Raw genomic sequence first — 8710 nt, 5'->3', positions numbered from 1 at the left:
GACGATGAGATGATGTTTGACTTTTTTTTTTTTTTGCACTGGTATGCATTTGAATTTTCCATTGGGGATGAATACTGTATAATATATCTGATCTAATCTAAACTAAAAAGCCATTAATGGGATAGCTGTTCATCACAGAGCCAATCTAGATTTATAAATCAATCTAACATTGATATCTTTATTATATAGGAGGAAAACAATATACACAGAGAATACATATGAAGAGACTACAGTAATAAAGAACTAACTATAAAACTGAGGCCAGGATCAAGTAATTATAAGGAAGAAGATCCAACCACAATGGCATAACTAAATATACTGAAGAAGTTACAGAACGAGATTTCTAGATAGGTGGTAGTTAAATGAGGAAACAATGTTCTAGGGTTAAAAAAAAATACCATTTTTAAGTTTGTCTACTGCCAAAATAAATACCCTTTACGGAAGCAGCTTTGAAAAAATGGATAGAAAGAGAGCTATAATACAGGAAGACAGGATTATGAACAATGTGATAGATAATGTGGGTACTAGAACCGGATGGACCGCCAGGATAATATTTTCAGTTTTTTATTTATTTTTTCCGTTGTTTAAATATTTTAAAGAATCTGTCAGTATTACACTTTTGACATGCAGTGACTTATAATTTTCAATGGTATTTGTATATCGTTTTTATTACGGACGAACATTTTCGAGAAGGCACAGGATTCTTTTATAGTATTTTGATTTGATTCTATCATTCAGTTTTATCATCAAAGGAATCTTAATATTTCTTATATAAACAAAAACTATTTTAATTACTTACTACATCACTGGAAGTAGCTGGCGAATTATTCTTGAATTATACTTTCTTGTTAACTTTTATTCGTGATTTTATAATTAATACTATATCCGACGCTCTGTCCAAATTAACTAAATGATCCAAGAGTTTATCAGTGTTTTCTGAAATGGTGATAGTTTTATTGAAATCCCTATAATTACTCTTGGTCCAATCATGAGGTACGTTGCGTGTATGTCAACCATGTTTTTTTTTTTTTAAGACTCGACCGTCAAAAAAACTTTATAATTGGTTTATACATCAACGAATCGTTTTTCGCAATACTGAAATTGTCTGTTCTTGTAACCAATCAGTGAAGTCATTCTGCTTAAGTGCTTTTTTTACCTTGACGCCTCCAAACGTAACGTATCGGCCGTGTGTCTATCATACGCTAAATCCGCCCCTTTGCTTCCTACATTTACGCTCTTTGCGTAGCGCTCGTAGTAATTGCACGAATCCATTCTTACTATATCGTTCCTTCCCAGTTGTTCGGAGCCTGCGCTGTTTCCGTAACACTCTTGCGAGCCATGCTTTCGAATAACGTAGCGTAGCCAGAAATGCAGAATAGCTCGAGCAGCTCCCTCCCCGTCACTCCGTGTTGTTGTTAGGGGTGCCTTCGCTTTTTTTTTCCTTATGTGTGTGGTGTGTATGTGTGTGTGTGTGTTAACGAATCTGGACGGTTTATTTCAAATGGAGTGAGCAGGTAAGGTGCTTTTAAAATATTCACAAAGTCAATTTAATTAATGTATTTCTCCTCGTTTGAAATAGATATTAGACTTGTAAAAACGGATCATGGGCATTTCTATTACGTTGTGTTGGATGCAGAGCTCCGGTCGTGGAGCCGGTATCTATGGCTGAAATAGAAAGTCATCAGGGCCCTGTAAGAAGAAGAAGAAGGAGGAGGAATATGAAGATGATGGTGGTGATGTTAGTGATGAGGATGATGAGGATGAGGAGGTGGATGAAGCGCGAGCGGCGTAGGCGGAAACTCCTTGCACTCGAGTAGGCATTGGACAAATAAACGCATAAGCCGCCTTTCTGCGCTTTCTGTTCGGCCCTTGCGTTATTGTTGCCTTCTACTTTCTTTGTGGGTGGGTTAATTGTCAAAAAAACGAAGGTGAAAACGGGCAGAGTTCACGCAGGTCCGTTATTCGCATGGTGAACCGTGCAGTGGCGATTGCGTACGTTTTTAAAATTTTGAAAGTAAACCTGTTATGTGTTGTTTAAATCATATTGGCATGTCTTTCAAAGTTTTGATATTTAAAAGGAGGTGCGTGGCTGATGTCGATACACAATGTTCGCTGTGTTAATTGAAATATATATATAATATTAGACTACCTGTCTAATAGCATCATATGGAAAATGTGCATCTTTGGTGTAGTCTTTCATCGAGGTTATCACGTACAGGTTTTGACACTTTTCTGTTACATTCCAGTCTAACCTCAAACTGATCATCTAAACATTGGATTCACCATTTCTTGAATCATGTAATGTGGCTGACGTTCTTACAGCTTAGAATTGGGAATTTGTTTACCAGTTTGTTTGTCAGGGTTTCTGGACTGTGATAGCCTTATAAACCAGCGTTTTGTTGCCCATCTCCTGGCTTAGGTGCCTGTATAGTTCTTTTTATTTATCATACTCAAGTAATAAAATGTGATGGACATACAGAACAGTTGCCACTTGTTTTATTTTGTCGTGTGTGGAGCAGAGTTTGACTTTTTTGGGATCGTACAGTACATTGTAGGTTATAGCAGCCAATGAGACCTAGATGTGTCTGAATCAAATAGTTTTTCTGAGACGAATATGGATGCGAGTGGGCCCAGTAGTGGACAGGCACCCCCTCATTGGACTGATGGATATGTATTGCACTGAAGGAAGCAGCATACTTTAAAGATAAATGTCTTTGTGCTACTGAAAAAGGGACTTGGCATCCTGCATAGTTAAAAATGGCAGAGACATAACTGACAAAGTTTTTTTTTTTATGTCTTGGTACAAATACAGTGATGATTTGACGTTTTAGTCAATCTGTTTACTGAAGATGCTTAGACCTATGGTAGGGCTTGGCACCTTATCCACGGTATCAGGGAAATGGTAGGCTGGGGTGCCAGTTTATTCCAAGGCACACACAAGGTGAACTTTCCCTCTTTCTCCTTGCATACCTCACTTAAAGGGGGGGAAATTTTGACTGAGTCTTTTAATTATCTTACAGACCTAGGAGAATTGGCAAACTGTTTATAGACCTTGACTGCTTGGATTTTCAACCGCCAGTCTTCTGGACCTATGAGGCATGATTTTGATATGCACGCAGGAATGGCATGACAGATGTTTTTTTCTTTTAATGAAAAAAAATATTAAAATATATATTTTTGTAAAGCAGGCAGCTCATTCATGAACACTGTCAGTTTGTTATCACTACAGTGTCTCTTGGGATTTATTACTCTACTCAACAGTAACTTATTAATTCTGTCAGTTTGGTAATTAAAAACACCAGCCTAAAAAGTAATTTTTGCTGATTTAAAGGAGGTGGTCTTTGTTTCTCATTATCCTTAACTGAACACAGCAAGTTAAAAAAACGTATGAATGCATGAAAGTGATTTAAGTTTGCTTCACATATGGTTACTTGCGTGACGATGGGCTACATCGTTCCCAAAGTGTAGTCAGGTACTTGAGTGTTCAGAATGAGAGATGCACTCTTGGTAAACAGAAACCACTGCTTTGTAGTTTTGGCAGGTTCAGGATTGTTCTAATGAAACATGATCGATAGCAGTCTTTTAAGCTAAATGTGTTTCTTTGAGTTTGCAAATTTGAAGGAACAACATGCTTTATATATACTTTTACAGTGGCCAAATGTTCTTTTTTTCTAAAGCTTATGATGTCAGCCTTTTTATTTACTGTAAAGAATTAATACACATTAAAACATCTGATGAAAATGGACCATTCTGCCGAAAAAAATTCTTCAATCTAATTTGGAGAAGTTGTATGAAATAATATTGAGGTCAGTTTTGACAGTCCCTACATTACCACTCTGTATACCACAGTACTTTATGCTTCGTCTCTGGAAGAAAAATGTCTGTGCAAATGCTGCCCTTAACAAGTGTCCATCAGTGTCCCCGTGTTCTTTTTGAATAATGTAATAAATAGGGTCTGCTGTATTCATTTCTTTCACAGTTTTTAAAAACTCCAAGTAATCACTCCGTAACTAATTTTGGTTAGACTGAAAAGGTTCGGCTGCTTTATTCTTTCTTTTTGGCTCTTTTTAATATTTTACACCTAAGCAGAAACAGTTTCTGTAGACTTATGTATAGATTTATATATTTGTTATTGAAATTTATTAAGGAAATTATTACTTGCATATGCCAATAAACATACATCAGCACTCTCTGGTGCAATGTTTAATAACAGCATTATTTTGAAACTTCATCATCCTTACCTGGAAATTATATTTGTTGTGAACAGAAAAACCGAATAAAGAAATCTCTTTTATGCCTATTAGGATGTGCTTCTCTTATGATTTTGGATATTCTCAATGTACACACCAGTTTTGTTAGCCGGTTATTCCACTTTGTGTAGTCATGCCTTAAAATGCTCTTGCATTGTTGTTAAAACATAAGCCCTTATTTTATTGTACTTTTTTTTTTTTTTTCTTCTTAAAAGTATTCTTTTATATTGTCAGTAACATTTGGTCCTTTTCAAATGTTTTGCCAAGCTATATGTTTTCAACATTAAATTGTGCTATTTCTAAAAGGAAAAAAATACATAGACCAATAATGAATTATTACATTGTACTGTATATGAAAATTTAGAAATTAATCTAAAGCTAAATGTTTCCTGCAGCATCATGGTTTTTCCATTTGCACTTGTTTTAATTTAGCTGTAGAAGTTTAATAAGCCATTATACATATAGGTTAATTGTAATTAACAAGTGGTTAAAAATAATTATTCTAAATAATATTTCCCTAGCCTGCATTTTGGTACATAGGTACGGAAGCGTATTAGGGCCACGGTGAAAAAAAAAATATTGACACAGTGAAGAGAAAAAATCTAAATGTCGAGATTAAAGTCGACATGTTGATTTTATTCTCGACATTTACGTCGAAATTAAAGTCGACATTTCCACTTTATTCTAGTAGTTTATTTTGTCAGTAGAATGTTGCAAACTAAACCATCTTAAAATTAATGTTTAATTTACTAGATTTTCTCAAACCCCTTCATAAATTAATGTAGCACGTTAAATGATTTATATTAAGCGTTTCCCGACCCAGTTTTTAATCTCTCTGCGCTTCTTAAACTGACTTCCTCTTGCACTGTGAGGCGCAGACAGCGATTGCCGTACATTGACTTCATGATGTTCCTGCTGTATGAACATTCGGGATACTAAGAGAAATACTTGATATCTGCTTCACGAGGAAATGCATTAAAGCATGTTTTAAACATGGGTGGCGGGGGGCACGGTGGCGTGGCTGTAGTGCTGCTCCCTTGCATTAAGGGGTCCCCAGTTGTATGTTCAGTGTAGTGAACTTTATGGCAGATGTGACGAGGCTCCAAAAAACTGGATATATAAATGGGTATCGCACAGGTTTAACTGGAATATCATGTAAATGTTGGGTTTGTGATGTGGTGGTCGGAGACAGAACGCAGAATTCAATGGATGTTCTTCTGAGCGGGCTTTCTTTATTGCATGCGCGCTGTCTCTATCTGATGTACTAAACCTCCAGTTCCTATCCTTGCTTTTTCTTTCTGCATATAACCAATCACCACATGATAAACGTGTTTGTGAAATAAGTTATAAACTTACACCTCAGAGTTTTCAGAACTTAAAATGTATTAAAGCATGTGGGGGCACGGTGGCGTGGTGGTTGCACTGCTGCCTCGCAGCAAGGGGTGTTCCCTGCCTTGAGTTTTTATGTTTTTCTGGTGGGTCTACTCGGCGTGCTTCAGTTTCCTTTCAAAGTCATGTAAGATGTAGGATGTGGGGTTTTGTTATGTATTATTGACCCTGCTACTTTATATGTTGCACGTATTCACCCTGCGATGTGTTGGCACCTCATTCAGGATTTACTCCTGCCTCGCACAAGATGCTTGCTGGGATGGACGCAACCCTGAATGGATGGCATAATTAAACATGTATGATGAAGAGTTTTTTTTTAATTTCTGAAAACTCCATCCCAGCAAGTACCGTGCCCCCACATGCTTTAATAATTTAAAGTTCTGACAACTCTGAGGTCTAAGTTTATAACTTGTTTTAATTTCACTTAGACGTTAATCTTGTGGTGATTGGTTATGTGCAGAAAGAAAAAGCAAGGATAGGAACTGGAGGTTTAGTACATCAGATAGAGACAGCGCGCATGCAATAAAGAAAGCCCGCTCAGAAGAACATCCATTGAATTCTGCGTTCTGTCTCCGACCACCACATCACAAACCCAACATTTACATGATATTCCAGTTAAACCTGTGCGATACCCATTTATATATCCAGTTTTTTGGAGCCTCGTCACATCTGCCATAAAGTTCACTACACTGAACATACAACTGGGGACCCCTTAATGCAAGGGAGCAGCACTACAGCCACGCCACCGTGCCCCCCGCCAGCCATGTTTAATACATGCTTTAATGCATTTCATCGTGAAGAAGATATCAAGTATTTCTCTTAGTATTCTGAATGTTCTTAGAGCAGGAACATCATGAAGTCAATGTGCGGCGATCGCTGTCTGCGCCTCTCAGTGCAAGAAGAAGTCAGTTTAAGAAGTGCATAGAGATTAAAAACTGGGTCGGGGAACACTTAATATAAAGCATTTAATGTGCTACAGAAAATCTAGTAAATGAAACATTCATTTTAAGATGAAATTTAGTTTGCGACATTCTACTAACAAAATAAACTACTAGAATAAAGTGGAAATGTCGACTTTAATCTCGACATTAATGGTGAGAATAAAGTGGAAATGTTGAGAGTAAAGTTAACATGTCGACTTTAATCTCGACATTTAAGTTTTATTTTTCTTCACTTTGTCCATTTTTTTTTTTTTTCCCATCGTGGCCCTAATACGCTTCCGTACAGAGGATAACATTTCTGCTTCATATCTTTTTGGCTTATTTTCCTGACCTGGTACAGGTATGTGGAGAGCATAAGCTGGGGTCACTCTGGGTGCTTCAGTTCTCAACAGATGTGTGAATATCAAATATTCAAGATATGAAATTTGGCAGAAAATTTCAATAAGGGCATTAGGCTTTCAATTTTGTTAGCAACTTGACAGGGCTCAGATTTTTTTTCTTTTTATTTTGTTGCCCCTTATAATTTAAGAGCAGGCAATTTTTTTTAATAAGAAGTTACATTTATAGAGCACTTTTCACAAACCCAAGGTACATACAGAGTAAAAAACAATTACACAGAAGACCAAAGTTTACATAAGAGGAAAGTTTTCAGTGGAGATTTAAAGGTGCAGAAAGAGGAGCAATCCCAGAGAGACTGAGGAAGAGAGTTCCAGAGTCAAGGGGCTATAGCACTGAAGGACCTGCCTCCCAGTGAGGAGTGTCTGGGGCGTGGGACAGTATTGCTACAATTACTATAAAATATAACCCGTGTGACTGGACTATGCAGAAGGCAGGCAGTCCTTCCAGAGCTGGTTTCTGCCCCTGCCTGTGTACTCTGTGAAAGGCTATGTTTATAATAAAGTTGTCCCAAGACTTCGCACAAAGTTGTTCTGGGAAAGATGGATTGTATCATGAGCTTACCTCCTTGGAGCCTTTGTTTTGAATTGTCAAGTGTTTTATATTCTGTATACGTATAAGGGCATAAATTCTTTAAAGTCACCATTGTGTTTTGTTACTGTTGTTGGAGATTCTAAAGGTATAGTCTGTCAAAGGTGCTTTAAAAGTATACTTTTTATTGTTTGTAAGCAAGTGTTTCAGTAATAGCTTGTCACTTCTGTCCATATAATGGAAAAGACAAGTTCAGATAAATTAATCTTAAAAATAGTACTATTATAACAAAATGTTTTTTTTTGATCACTGAATATATTTCTTTACAGTGTTGTGATTTCTTACCATATATGTTCCCTGCATTCTAGACATTTTTAATACTTAAAAAAAATGTCTGGTTCCTGTCATAGAGGCTGGCAAGTTTCTAATTATTTTAAAGTTGCTCTAGAAAATAACATTTTGTAAAACTGTTGTATAATTGACTAAAAAGCCAGTTTGAGCTCACACTGTTGACAACGTATTTTGTATCAGCCCAGTGGAAATAGGCAAGTGAGATTTGGAAGAAGCTTTTTCAAGTTTCTGGCAGTATTATATAACCATATCTGTGCTGTGATCTTGGAAACTTATTAGGGTATTTTTTATAATGCTTTTTGCATTATATTTTCAGATAAGTCCAGAGTATTTTGGTGCTTTTAGATTGCTAACACCACACTAGACTCTTAAGCCTATGTACTGCGGGAGAACCCATCATCTCTTTTCACACATTTGACCTGGGAACTTCCTGGGTTAACCACCCCAGGATTTATTGATATTCACTTTTTCACACATACTAGGGTGACTCTTCAACATTCCTGGCCCACAGTGTTCATAACTGAACTTCTCATTCCAGGTACGGGGGAAGAAATCCTAAGAGGTACTCGGAAGGTTAATGATTTCTGTTTTTTTATTTCTGTTAAAAAAGTACACTGCTGAGAAGTAATAGTTCAATCCTCAGTCTCTCTATGCCTTTGTGCCATTTCCTTAGGGTACCCTGGGTTCCCGTCCATGTCCCCAAATGTAATCAGGGAGTCTAATTGGGAATTTTTAACTTGGCCCTGTCTAAGTATATGAGTATTTCACACCCGGGACAAAATCTGTATTGTTTTCCCTAAATCTGAGGCCCAACTAATAGCTGGATTCTTCTTTCCAGAGCCCGGGCCTAGG

At 37.0% G+C, this 8710-nt stretch overlaps 1 protein-coding gene across 4 annotated transcripts in view; it reads left to right on the top strand.

Moving 5' to 3' along the window:
• The first annotated feature begins 1278 nt into the window (after window positions 1-1278).
• ncoa6 (nuclear receptor coactivator 6) overlaps window positions 1279-8710 on the top strand; it is a 71346-nt gene continuing 63914 nt past the window's right edge. For 3 of the 4 annotated variants that reach the window (XM_039735065.1, XM_039735063.1, XM_039735067.1), the window contains exon 1: window positions 1279-1514. The gene's annotated coding sequence lies outside the window, so the exon portion shown is untranslated. The remainder of the gene's footprint in view (window positions 1515-8710) is intronic. The other variant, XM_039735068.1, reaches the window with a different exon arrangement.

Source organism: Polypterus senegalus, chromosome 14, assembly GCF_016835505.1.
Source record: "Polypterus senegalus isolate Bchr_013 chromosome 14, ASM1683550v1, whole genome shotgun sequence".
Classification (NCBI taxonomy): Eukaryota; Metazoa; Chordata; class Cladistia; order Polypteriformes; family Polypteridae; genus Polypterus; species Polypterus senegalus.
The sequence above is the reverse complement of the archived record's forward strand: the minus strand, read 5'-3'. Positions and strand labels throughout refer to the sequence as shown.